We start from the raw sequence: 13,872 nt of genomic DNA on the forward strand, positions 1-13,872 counted from the left end.
TTTACGCAGAATTTTACGTAGAATCCAAAAATGTAAAATTCGTTAAGATCGGTCTACAAATAACTGACTTATGTGTGCTCAATGTTTCGGATATTGAATTTTGAGTTGGAAAAAGCTCAATATCTCCGAAATTAAAAAAGATTTTCAATTTTTAGTTTTTTAATCGCCCCTCGTAACCTATTTGCTCGATCAATCTGAGATTTGGACAGATGATATATCTCAAGCTGCTCTTTCAATCGTATATAATACAATAATATTAAACGCAGTTTTCATCCCGAAATAGCGTCTTGAAAATGACCCAAAAATCACCCTCTGAAAATCTAATATGGTGGATATCTCGGTTAATTGTTAAGTAAATTTGAGGTGGATAGGCTTAGTTAACGCAGAATTTCGCGCTGAATCCAAAAATATCCTTATTTTTCTCGTACGGCAATAAATAACTGAGTTAGAGGCGTTTGAAATTTTGGGTTGTCACCAGAGGGCCAAAATTTTGGAGACGAACAAGATTTTGCTCGATTTCTCCGGAATTATGGCAAATATTAAACAACCCTTTTATGAAACGTTTTTCTTGCAACTTTTTACCTTAGAAATCAATGTTAGATAGTTCAAATTCAAGATTTTAATTTTTTTCAATGTAGAAGTTAGCTGCCTTTCAGTCTTTAATTCAGCCGGGGATGCTATCTTGCTTATTTATAAAGCAATCTTAACGTGTTGCTCATTTTACGCAGAATTTTACGCAGAATCCAAAAACGTAAAATACGTTAAGCTCGGCCCACAAATAACTGAGTTATGAGCAATTAAACTTTTAGATATTAAATTTTGAGTTGAAAAATTTTCAAAGCTTAATATCTCCGAAACTACGAAAGATTTTTGGAAACTGTTTTTACCATCGTTTTTCTCAGGTCATTTTACTTTAGAATCCGTCCGCAAAAGTCAAAAATTCGATGGTCGATTTTTTTGACAAAAAAATTTTGCGACTCAATCGATAAAAAATTTTCAATTTTTGTTTGTAAACTATTTGCCTGATCAATTTAAGATTTGACCAGTTGATAGATATCAAGCTGCTCTTTCGATCGATATATAATTCAATCATATTAAGGGCAGTTTGCTCCCCAAACTGTGTCTTGAAAATGACCCTAAAATCACCATATGAAAATGTAATTCGGTCGATATCTCGTTTATTTGTGATGAAAATTTGAGCTATATAGGCTCATTTAAGGAAGAATTTCGCGCTAAATCCAAAAATATTTTTATTTTTTTTGTACGTCAACAAATAACTGAGTTAGAGGCGTTTGAAATTTTGGGTTGTCGCCAGAGGCCCAAATTTTGGAGATTGAAAATAATTTTGCTCGATATCTTCGGAATTATGATAAATATCAAACAATCCTTTTCAGAATCGTATTTCTCGCAATTTTTTACCTTAGAAAACAATTTTAGATATTTCAAATTCAAAATTCGAGTTCGAATTCAAAATTTTCATTTTTCCAATATTGATAAGTTGCTTTTCAGTCTCTAATTTGAACTCGGTTATTGATAAAGTGATCTTAACGTATTGGCGCTCATTTTACGCAGAATTTTGCGTAGAATGCAAAAAGGCAAGATTCATTAAGATCGGTCCAGAAATAACTGAGTTATGAGCCATCAAAGTTTCAAATATTGGATTTTGAGTTGGAACATTTTCAAAGCTCGATATTTCCGAAATTAAAAAAGATTTTGAGAAACGGTTTTTACCATCGTTTTTTTCGGGTCATTGTACTTTGGAATCCGTCCTCAAAAGTCGAAAATTCGATGGTCGATTTTTTGGGCAAAAAAATGTGGCGACTTAATCGATGAAAAATTTTCAATTTTTCGTTTTTTTATCGCCTTTCGCAAACTATTAGCCCGATCGATCGGAGATTTGGCCAGTCGATGGATCTCGAGCTTCTCTTTCGATCGATATATAATTTAATAATACTAAACGCGGTTTTCATCCCGAAATAGCGTCTTAAAAATGACCCAAAAATCATTCTATGAAAATCTAATATGGTGGATATCTCGGTTAATTGTTAACCAAATTTGAGGTGGATGGGCTTAGTTAACGCAGAATTTTGCGCTGAATCTAAAAATATTCTTATTTTTTTTGTTAGTCAACAAATAACTAAGTTAGAAGCGTTTGAAATTTTGGGTTGTCGCCAGAGGCCCAAATTTTGGAGATTTGAAAATGATTTTGCTCGATATCTCCGGAATTACGGCAAATATCAAACAACCCTTTTTTGAATCGTTTTTTTCGCAATTTTTACCTTAGAAATCGAGTCCAAATTCAAAATTTTCACTTTTTTAATGTAGAAGTTAGCTGCTTTTCAGTCCATAATTCAGACTCTGTCGTTATCTCGCTTATTTATGAAGCAATCTTAACGTATTTGTGCTCATTTTACCCAGAATTTGACGTAAAATCCAAAAAAAAAGAAGATTCGTTAGGATCGGTCTACTAATAGCTAAGTTATGAGCGATCAAAGTGTCGGATATTGAATTTTGAAAAAAATTGAGTTGGAAAATTTTCAAAGTTCAATATCTCCGAAACTACGACAGATTTTAAAAAACAGTTTTCACCATCGTTTTTCTCGGCTTATTTTACTTGAGAATCCGCCCCCAGCCGCCAAAAATTCGATGGTCAATTATTTGTGCAAACAAATTTTGCGACTCGATGAAAAAATTTAAAATTTTTCGTTTTTTGATCGCCCCTCGTAATATTTATTGCGGCAAAAATTTCGGGATGCACATTTAAAATCCACCAACCAACCAGATGTCAAGAGTTTTTGTTATTCCGACTTAAAATAACTAGAACTGACCATGAACGCCAACCACACATGGTCAGCGAAGCTCCACGCTGAACGCCTCTTAATCTCCCCCCAACTTACATTTCCAATATTCTTCTTGACTTGGCTTTGCGAGGGACTGAGCAGATTCTGGTACTCCTTCTTCCCAACTGGAAGTCCATTACACGCCTCGATCTTAACGACACTCTTCCTCGATTCATTAAAACCCGTTCCTTTTATCCGAACACTGGACCACTTAGCCGGTAAATTAATCAAGTTCGATACGGAGCGATTTCTTCCGATTTCGAATTTGAAGGAACCACCCGTTGGTAAGGTTTTACCGTTTTTGTCATCACCATTTGGACTTTGTTTACGCAGATCCACGCTTTTACGACGTTGTTCGTCAAGTTTTCTGGACGAGACGGGACTTGAGTTGGACGAGGTTATTATAAGAGGGATTTCAGTGGGTTGTAAGAGATGGTCGGACATTGTTACATTGTTTAAAGGGATGTTGTAAAATGATATGTTTTAAAGATGGTGGAGGCGCCTGGAATTTGTTGTTTTTGGTTAGGCAATGTTGTTCGAAACTTCAACATTGTCTAACATTTCAAAAATCAATCCAATTTGTGACATTTCAATTTACTATAGATAATTGGAAGTTGTCGAAACGCTCCGAAGACATTGTATCATAAAGGAAATGTTTGTATGCTTCCCTTTATCAGGAATCAATAATAAATAAATTATTTATAGATCCATTTATGTTTGATTGATCGTGTTTCAAGTTTAATTTATAAAAACTTTTTGAACAGATGAGTACGATCACTAATGAAAAATAAAATTTACGTGTCTATTACTAATAAACTAATAAGCAATAACACTTTTTTTTTAACTATTTTCTTCCAATTTTCCCTCAGGGAACGACATTTTCCCAGAGTATTGTCCGTGAATAATCGATACGATAACGTTCCCTTTCTAATTGTCACAAATAAAAATTTTATGGATTGCGTGACTTTAGCTAGTCTGGGCTCCACAGTAAAAAGAAGTAAAAGAACTAGGCTTTTAGGTAGCTATAGGGGTGGACACCCCCAAAATCGTCTTTAATTTCAAAGATAAAAATATGAAAGTTAGAGTTGAATAATCACCAGAATCGTACGCCAAAATTTGTTTTTTATCATCATCAAACAAAATTTTTAAGACATTGTAATTTCTTCATTCTTAGTGCGATTTTAATCAAATTTGTCGAAATTATCACTCTTGACTGTTTTATTAAAAATATAAACTAATTTAGAAAAATTTAGACCAAAAAAAAAAATCTTCCGAAATTTTATTTGGCGAACTGCAAAAAGCTAATCAAATTTTTTCAACACCCTGTAGTTCCTATATTTTTTGTACCACAAGAACAAAATTTATACACGTTGCTTCTCTTGTCTGTTCTAGTAAGAGTACTAATTTACAAAAATTTTAATCAAATGGGCAAATTTTTAGAAATTTTTGATTTATTAATTAAACAAAATTTACTAACATTTTTAGAACCTTGTAATTTCATCATTCTTAGTGCGATTTTAATTAAATTTGTCAGAAGTATCACTCTTGACTGTCTTATTAAAACTATGTACTAATTTCAAAAAAATTACACCAAAGATAAATATTTTCTGAAATTTTATTTGGAGAACTGCGAAAAGCTAATCAAATTTTTTCAACACCCTGTAATTCATTCATTTTTCGTGTCACAAGGACGAAATTCATACACGTTGTTTCTCTTGTCTGTTCTAATGAGAGCATCAATTTACAAAAATTTAGACCAAATGGGCAAAGTTTTAAAAAATTTTGATTTATAAGTTAAATAAAATTTACTAAAATTTTTAAGACCTTCATTCTTAGTGCGATTTTCATAAAATTTGTTGAAATTATTACTTTTGACTGTCTTATTAAAAGAATGTACTAATTTAGAAAAATTTAGACCAAAAATGATTTTTTTATTTTTTTATTTTTATTTTTTATTTAGGGAACTGCAAAAAGCTAATCAAATTTTTTCAACACCCTGTAATTTGTTCATTTTTCGTGCCACAAGAATGTAATTTATACATATTGTTTCTCTTGTCGGTTCTAATAAAAACATCAATTTACTAAAATTTAGATCAAGTAGACGAATTTTTAAAAATTTTTGATTTATAAATTAAACAAAATAAACGAACTTTTAGAAAATATCGATTTTTAAACCAAAAATATAATAAAATAATTTCAAAGATAAAAATTTGTAAATTTGCTAGCGCTTTTAGTTGATCAAGCTCGAGAATCTGACGCAAAAATTTGTTTTTTATCACCATTGGTTTGGCGTCACGACATTCAGCGATTTTTATGGAAACATTTTTAACAATTTGTACTTTCTTAATTTTTGGTGCGATTTTAACGAAATTTGTGCAGATTATTACTTTTGACTGTCTCATTAAAAGTACCAATTTGAAACATTTATAAAACTAAAAAAAAAAATTTCAGAATATTTTTTGAAGAACTGCAAAAAGCTAATCAATTTTTTTCAACACCCTATAATTCTTTAATTTTTCGTTTCCCAAAAACGGAATTTATACAAGATGTTTCTCCTGTTTGTTCTAGTAAGAACACCAATTAACAAAAATTTAGAACAAATAGGCGAATTTTTAGAAATTTTCGATTTATAAGTTGAAAAAAATTTACGAAAATTTACAAGAGCTTATAATTTCTTTATTCTTGGTGCAATTTTAACAAAATTTATAGAGATTATCACACTTAAATGTCTTATTAAAAACACTAATTTAGAAAAATTTAGACCAAAAATAAGAATTTTTGAAATTTTATTTGAAGTACTGCGAAAAACTAATACAATTTTTTAAACCTTTTGTATTTCCTTCATTTTTCGTGTCATAAAAACGAAATTTATACACATTGTTTCTCTCGTCTGTTTTAGTAAAAGCACCAAATTAAAAAAAATGTAGAACAAATTGACGAATTTTTAGAAATTTTTAATTTTTGATCCAAAAATATAACAAAATCGCGTTTAATTTCACAGATAAAAATTTACAAATTTGCATACGCTTATAGTTAATCAAGCTCCAAAATCTGACGCAAAAATTTGATTTTAGCAACGCCTAAGAAGTGTAATTTTTCGCAATTTTTTGGGTTTTTGTGACGAATTTTAAACCATAAAACCAAATTTTAGAAGTTTTCATTTAAAGATCTTCCCTTTCTTCAAAGCCAGATGGAGAATTCGATCGTAATTGGATGAAAACTATAAAAACGAATAATTTTATTGGCTGGCATTGTTTTTATCAACGCAGTTTTTACAACAAAAAACGAATCCGCACAACACAGCCAACTTTTCGTTCATTGGCTGGATGTCTAGAACGGTCGCTTATTGGATACATTTCTAAACTAATTAAATTGTCCACAAAATAGAATCATTTTATTGGATGTTGATGACAAAATACGCGCAATCAGATTTATTCAGCGACCAAAAATAGTCAAATTAGGAGTTTTTGAAATGAAAAAAAAAAATTACAGGTACTTTTGAGGCTTCATATCTCTGAAATTAGGACAGATATCTTCAGAAAGTTTGCTCTTCTTTCTTTGGTCTTTAGTTATCATATATTGACATTAAATCCATTTTAAAAATTGCAATTTATGAGAATATTGAAAAAGAATTAACTTGGCGATTAATTTGCGAAACCCTCGCAAATCGCTAAAAATGACATTTTTAAGGCGTCGCGACGCCAAAACTATCGCTAATAAAAAACAAATTTTTGCGTCAGCTTCTAGAGTTTTATCAACTGTAAACGAATGCAAATTTTCATAATTAAAGGCAATTTTGGTACCCCAATAAAATCGTAAAAGTAAAGTAAAATGATACTCTCAGTGTGGTTTTGTACGTTTTTGTCTTTGTTTGGATCCACCTTTGTTTGCCTCCATTTCTAAGGATGTATATTAGGAATTTGACAAAGAAAATATTTTCTGCCTTCAACTACCTAAATATAACGTCAAGTTTTTTGTACAAGAGAATATTTAGGTTGGTACGAACATCATAAAACAGAAAGTTAATTTCATTATGTTGAAAGATAAATTAATGGAGTAAACATATCGGTGTGTATTTGTTCAATAAATGTGACGTGTAATTGCAAATTAGAGTTTGTGAATCAGGACATGATTCGACAGTTAATTATTTAGCGAGTTTCACCACCCCAAAAAGAGGGAAAACAACCCTTTTGATCTTCATAAACTATTGACGATGTAAACAAAACTTTTTCAATGAAAAAATAAATGTATTAAATGTACATACAGAACCTCCACTCAAATTAACGCAAAGTGCGTAATTATATTAAGAGTGAGGAGAATTTGAAATGGAGCTAAGGAAAAACGACGCCACTTTTATATCTGACCAGTGACCAGTGAACAACCATAAAAAAAATCAAGTAAATTCACGTGTTATATTTATACTCTCTGGGAAAATGCCGTTTGACCATCCAAACCAGATTTCTTTCACTAAAACAGACTTTCTTTCACACAGATCCTTGGCAGAAGCCAGGAAATCCGGGAAGAAATTCCATCGACGCGCGGCGGCTACAAAATAATCCGGGCGACAATTCGAACGCGATTTATGTTGTACACTGCAACTTATCAAAAAGTACAACCGGACGCGTTTTCATTCATCGTTCAGAGCACTTGTTAGATGTTAAACAGTTATTGACGTTGTGTTCACGGGCGCTTTAGTGTTATACTAAAACGGCCAGAGCAGAGGCTTATTCTGGACCGGAGTGCGCAGGGATGCAACAGGGGGCGAAGGCGGCGCAGTTCGCCGGTGGCGGCGGCAGCGGTGGGATTGTTGGAGCCGCGTGGTATTTGGAGTCGAGGGAATTTCGTCAATTAGAGAGAATTTTCGTCATTTTTTTGAAATTATTTTTATTTAGGTTCTATAGGTTGTTTTTCCTGCAGAGAATTTACCGATTTACAAAGGAGCAAATTTAAACAGCGGAATTTGAAAGGGATAAGTTAGATACCTGTAATAAATACTTGTTAATTTTGATTCATAGATGGCTCTACAACTAAATGATAACAAACGTGACGTTATCTGGACTGAAAAATGACAAAAACAATCTGGTGACTAATTTGACAGTTAAAGAATCAGCATTGTGCTAAACGACCAATCACAGAGCCGCATTTTAAATTTGGCGCCTACAAAAAACTCGAGCTTTTACAAAACAATGAGAGAAATTAGAGGTGCATCCTGCAACTCAAACTCTTTTTTTTCTTTGAAATAATAATTAGAAGTCCACGTGCAGTGTATTATTGCAAGAGCTTTTATGCAAGTTCTTAAGAAGAATTTTTCAGTAAAGTTGAAATACCAGGAATAACTTTTGAATTTGTCTCTTACTAAATCGATATTCAACTCGTGCACGCTTAGAAGTAATAAATTGATTTTTTCTTTAGTTATTACGATGTCTGAGAAAGATCCTTTCTACTTTACAGTACCGCTACTAATACTGAGTATATACAGGGTGAGTCAAGCTTGCGTTGTCCTCCTGTGACGCTTGTATAAAAAATATTTCATATTTGCAGGGCCGCATTTATTTTTTTTTTGTTTAATAATGCTACCCATTAATTTAGTGGCGAATTTTGATAATTTTTTTAAGCTATTCAAAATATCAACTTTTAAAATTTCGTTTCTAGTTTTAGAATTTTGGAATTTGGCAGGCTAAATACGAGTGTTAAAAGTAGTAATGCCTCCAAGTTTCATTATTAAATCCCCAAAATTAGCGGAAATACGAAAGTTTATATAAATTATTAGAAATTTTCAGTTCGTCCTAAAACAAAAAAATTCTAAAAAAACGGTTTTTTGTTCTAAAATTTTGGAATTTGGCAAACTAACTACGCGTATTACAAGTAGTAATGTCTCCAAATTTCAATCTTAAGTTCCCAAAATCAGCAAAAATATAATTTTTTTACAGGACTTTCGAAATTATCACGTTGTCAATTACTAAAAATTCTAAAAAAGCGGATTTTGGTTCTAAAATTTTGAAACTTGGCAAACTAACTAGGCGTATTAATAGTAGTAATGCCTCCAAGTTTCATTCTTAAATTCCCACAATTAGCGGAAATACAATTTGTTTATAGAATTTTCGAAATTTTCACTTCGTTCAATAAGTAAAAAATTCTAAAAAAACGGTTTTTGGTTCTAAAATTTTTGAACTTGGCAGACTAATTAGGCGTGTTAAAAGTAGTAATTCCTCCAAGTTTCAATCACAAATTGCCAAAATTAGCGAAAATACAATTTTTCTTATAGGATTTTCGAAATTTTCACTTTGTTCAATAACTAAAAATTTTAAAAAAGCGGTTTTTGGTTTCAAAATTTTGAAACTTGGGAAACTAACTAGGCGTATTAAAAGTAGTAATGCCTTCAAGTTTTATTCTTAAATTTCCACAATTAGCGGAAATACAATTTTTTTATAGAATTTTCGAAATTTTCACTTCGTTCAATAAGTAAAAAATTCTAAAAAAGCGGTTTTTGGTTCTAAAATTTTTGAACTTGGCAGACTAATTAGGCGAGTTCAAAGTAGTAATTCCTCCAAGTTTCAATCACAAATTGCCAAAATTAGCGGAAATACAATTTTTCTTATAGGATTTTCGAAATTTTCACTTTGTTCAATAACTAAAAATTTTAAAAAAGCGGTTTTTGGTTCTAAAATTTTGTGATTTGGCAGACTAACTAGACGTATTAAAAGTAGTAATGCCTCCAAGTTTTTTTTTTAAATTCCCAAAATTAGCGGAAACACGAAAGTTTATATAAAATATTAGAAATTTTCAGTTCGTCCTAAAACAAAAAAATTTTAAAAAAGCGGCTTTTCGTTCTAAAATTTTGGAATTTGGCAAACTAACTACGCGTGTTAAAAATAGTAATGTCTCCAAATTTCAATCTTAAATTCCCAAAATTAGCAAAAATACAATTTTTCTTACAGGATTTTCGAAATTTTCACTTTGTTCAATAACTAAAAATTCTAAAAAAGCGGTTTTTGGTTCTAAAATTTTGAAACTTGGGAAACTAACTAGGCGTATTAAAAGTAGTAATGCCTTTAAGTTTCATTCTTAAATTTCCACAATTAGCGGAAATACAACTTTTTTATAGAATTTTCGAAATTTTCACTTCGTTCAATAAGTAATTCCTCCAAGTTTCAATCACAAATTGCCAAAATTAGCGGAAATACAATTTTTCTTTTAGGATTTTCGAAATTTTCACTTTGTTCAATAACTAAAAATTCTAAAAAAGCGGTTTTTGATTCTAAAATTTTGTAATTTGGCAGACTAACTACGCGTGTTAAAAGTAGTGATGCCTCCAAGTTTTATTTATATATTGCTTAAATGAGCGAATATACGAAATTATCAACGTTTAAATGCCTGAAATTGCAATGTCTGACTTAAAAATTAACACCACAATTACATTTCGAAATATGAAGATAAAACTTTAAGAGTTTGATAACTAAAGTGTGATTTTTCTTTTGATTTGCCCAGAAATAAATTTTATGCTCAAATGTAAAAAACAAACGATTTTAGTTTTCAGGATTTACAAATGGCCAAAATTTAATTTTTTAACCAAAATATCCTGTATATTTTTAGAATGTTAAATCAATTTTTATATTCTCGTTATTTTTTGTCTGTCTTATTATTAAAAGTCACACCGGGAGCAACCAATTAACAGGTGCAAACGAACTCGTCGAACCCCGGAAACTAAAATCTTTAAAAAAAACACCAACGTTTGATACGGCCCTGCAAAAATATAACACCTTTCACAATGAAACTTTGGAAAAAAATTACTCATCGCATCGACATATTCTCCATAAACTACATAATTATACCGAAAGCTACCATTACAAAAGGTGCAGATTAAATTGAATTGTCCATGCGGATTTAGTTAAATAATTTCCGTCAATAAATTTATAATAAAGCCTTTGGTTGGTAGCAGTGTTGCGCCTAATTAAATTATTAAATTTGCAACTCGCGTAGAATAATTCATGCTTAAATTGCTTTGTTTTTAGATGGACCAAATAGACTAGAAAAATTAGTACAAGCTTGGAACTACTGTCTCTGTGGTCTTGGCAAGTTTGATCATATTTCACATTACTGAAATTGGTTGAGCGCATGGCGTCTAGAAACTTGCAGCTATTAAGATTGTATGAGGAGAATGTCTAACAATAAGAGGAGACAGTTTAAAAATTGCAAAACTCTTTTCTTCTTCCTCAAGTGGAAGTATAAGAGTACATTTACGTTTCCAATTCCCGATAGATCAAATAAGTGTTCTTTTCGCCGGAAACTACCTTTCTAGTACTCGTGGGAATTCTGCAGAATTTTTATGTGGTGAAATCACTTAACACTACCGAAAGTCGTCATGCATATTAAAATTGATGCGTTGAATCCAAGACCCAAGAGAAACGGATTTTCTCGATTCCCTTCACTTGATAAAATATCCTGATGGGACACAAAACTGTAGAGTTCGATGCGCCCTTGTTGATATTGATAGAACCATATTTAAACTGAATCTATTAAACCAAAACTATTATGACTGTCGTATCAATAGCTGATGGTTCTTTCATAGGTGCTAAATCCCAATTGAATGTAAATTGCATCCCTTCCGCATGCGACAATATTCCAGCTGTCGACAGTTATCCTCGTGTTCGTTTTGCGTCGGGTTCTTCGTCATGCGCGATGAAAACGGCCTCGTTTATCGATTCCTGAGACCTTTCGCATTATCAATTCATCCAAATATTAATTCTGTTTCCTTTTACTACTTTTATTGGCGTCCACACTGTCATTTACGAAACGATTACCGCTGTTTGTTAAATGGCGGACGAGATTGGTTTCAGAATGAAAAAAAATCTGCGATGGTCTTGTTGAAAGATTCGAAACAATTTTGTTCCAGACGGTGATGTGTTAGGACGTGGATGAGTTCTTTGAAGATTCGGAGATTAAAGGCGGATTTGGAAAGGGTGGAACAAGCAGTTTGAGGGAGAAATCGGCGATACAGGAGAAAGCCGAGTGAGATTAAAGCTGAAGATTGGTCATTAAGAAACCGGTGGGTTGTTTTAGAAATGCGTTTGATTTTTAATTAAATTAGCAGACATTCTAGGACGATGTTTATTAAACAAGAACAACTGATTTTATTTTTTAATTTCCAGTGTAAATAAATACTTTTTTACCGTTTTTATGCAAATAGGCCTCAAAACGATGTTTAGCGTAACGGCTCTAAAATTTATTTTACAATTCCCAAAATTAGCGGAAATACGAAATTTAAGACAGAAAATTTGACGTTTTCACTTCGTCCTTAGACAAAAAAATTCTAAATAAAACGGTTTATCGTGTAAAATTTTTGAAATTTGGCAGACTAAATACGCGTGCTAAAAGTAGTAATGCCTTCAAGTTTTATTCTTAAATTCCCAAAATTAGCGGAAATACGAAATTTTATTTAACATATTAGAAATTTTTAGTTCGTCCTAAAACAAAAAACTGTAAAAAAATAGTTTTTGGTTTAAAAATTTTAAAATTTGACAGACTAAATACGTGTGTTAAAAGCAGTAATGTTTCTAAGTTTCATTCTTAAATTCCCAAAATTAGCCAAAATACGAAATTTTATATAAAATTTTCGAAATTTTCACTTCCTTCAAGAACAAAAAAAATCTAAAAAAACGGGTTTTGGTTCTAAAATTACGAAATTGAGCAGACTAAAATACGCGAGTCAAAAGTAGTAATGTCTCCATTCTTAAATTCCCAAAATTCAAAAGTTTTATATAGAATTTTCGAAATTTTCACTTCGTCCTAAAACAAACAAATTCTAAAAAAGCGGATTTTGGTTTAAAACTTTTGAAATTTGGTAAACTAAATTCGCGTGTTGAAAGTAGTAATGCCTCCAAGTTTCATTCTTAAATTCCCAAAATTAGCGGAAACACGAAATTTTATATAAAATTTTAGGAAATTTTCACTTACAATTAAATAAAAAAAAAATCTAAAAAGGCGGTTTCTGGTTTAAAAAATTTGAAATTTGGCAGACTAAACACTCGTGTTAAAAGCAGTAATATCTCTAAGTTTCATTCTTAAATTTCCAAAATTAGCCGAAATGCGAAATTTTATCTAAAATAATTAGAAATTTTCACTTCGACCTAAAACAAAAAAAATCTAAAAAAGCGGTTTCTAGTTCTAAAATTTTGAAATTTGACAGACTAAATACTCATGTTAAAAGTAGTTATGCCTCCAAGTTTCATTTTTAAATTCCCAAAATTAACAAAAATACAAAATTTTATAAAAAATTTTTCGAAATTTTCACTTCCTGCTAGAACAAAAAAATCTAAAAAGACGGTTTTTAGTTCTAAAATTACGAAATTAGACAGACTAAATACGCGTGTCAAAAGTAGTAATGTCTCCAAGTTTCATTCTTAAATTCCCAAAATTTGCCGAAATACGAAATTTTATACAAAATAGAAATTTTCACTGTCCTAAACAAAAAATGAAAAAAAAACAGTTTTTAATTCTAAAATTTTAAATTTTGACAAACTAACTGTGACAAGTAGTAATGCCTCCAAGTTTCAATCTTAAATTCCCAAAATTAACGAAAATACAATTTTTCTTATAGGATTTTCGTATTTTTCACTTTGTCAATAACTAAAAAATTCTAAAAAAGCGGTTTTTGGTTCTAAAATTTTGGAATTTAGCAGACTAACTACGCGTGATAAAAGTAGTAATGCCTTCGAGTTTCATTCTAAATTCCCAAAATTAGCGGAAATACGAAATTTTATATAAAATTTTAGGAAATTTTCACTTCCTATTAAATAATAAAAAAAATCTAAAAAGGCGGTTTCTAGTTTAAAAATTTGCGAATTTGCCAGACTAACTACGCATGTTAAAAGTAGTGATGCGTCCAAGTTTCATTCTTAAATTCTTAAAATTAACGAAAATGCAATTATTCTTATAGGATTTTCGAATTTTTCACTTTGTCAATAACAAAAAAATTCTAAAAAAGCGGTTTTTGGTTCTAAAATTTTGGAATTTAGCAGACTAACTACGCGTG

At 30.9% G+C, this 13,872-nt stretch overlaps 1 protein-coding gene across 4 annotated transcripts in view; it reads right to left on the minus strand.

Moving 5' to 3' along the window:
* LOC148177885 (voltage-gated inwardly rectifying potassium channel KCNH6-like) overlaps positions 1 to 13,872 on the minus strand; it is a 90,246-nt gene that overhangs the window by 22,425 nt on the left and 53,949 nt on the right. The window lies entirely within an intron of this gene.

Source organism: Gnatocerus cornutus, chromosome 3 (assembly GCF_029298725.1).
Source record: "Gnatocerus cornutus isolate USDA-ARS CGAHR chromosome 3, icGnaCorn1.1, whole genome shotgun sequence".
Classification (NCBI taxonomy): Eukaryota; Metazoa; Arthropoda; class Insecta; order Coleoptera; family Tenebrionidae; genus Gnatocerus; species Gnatocerus cornutus.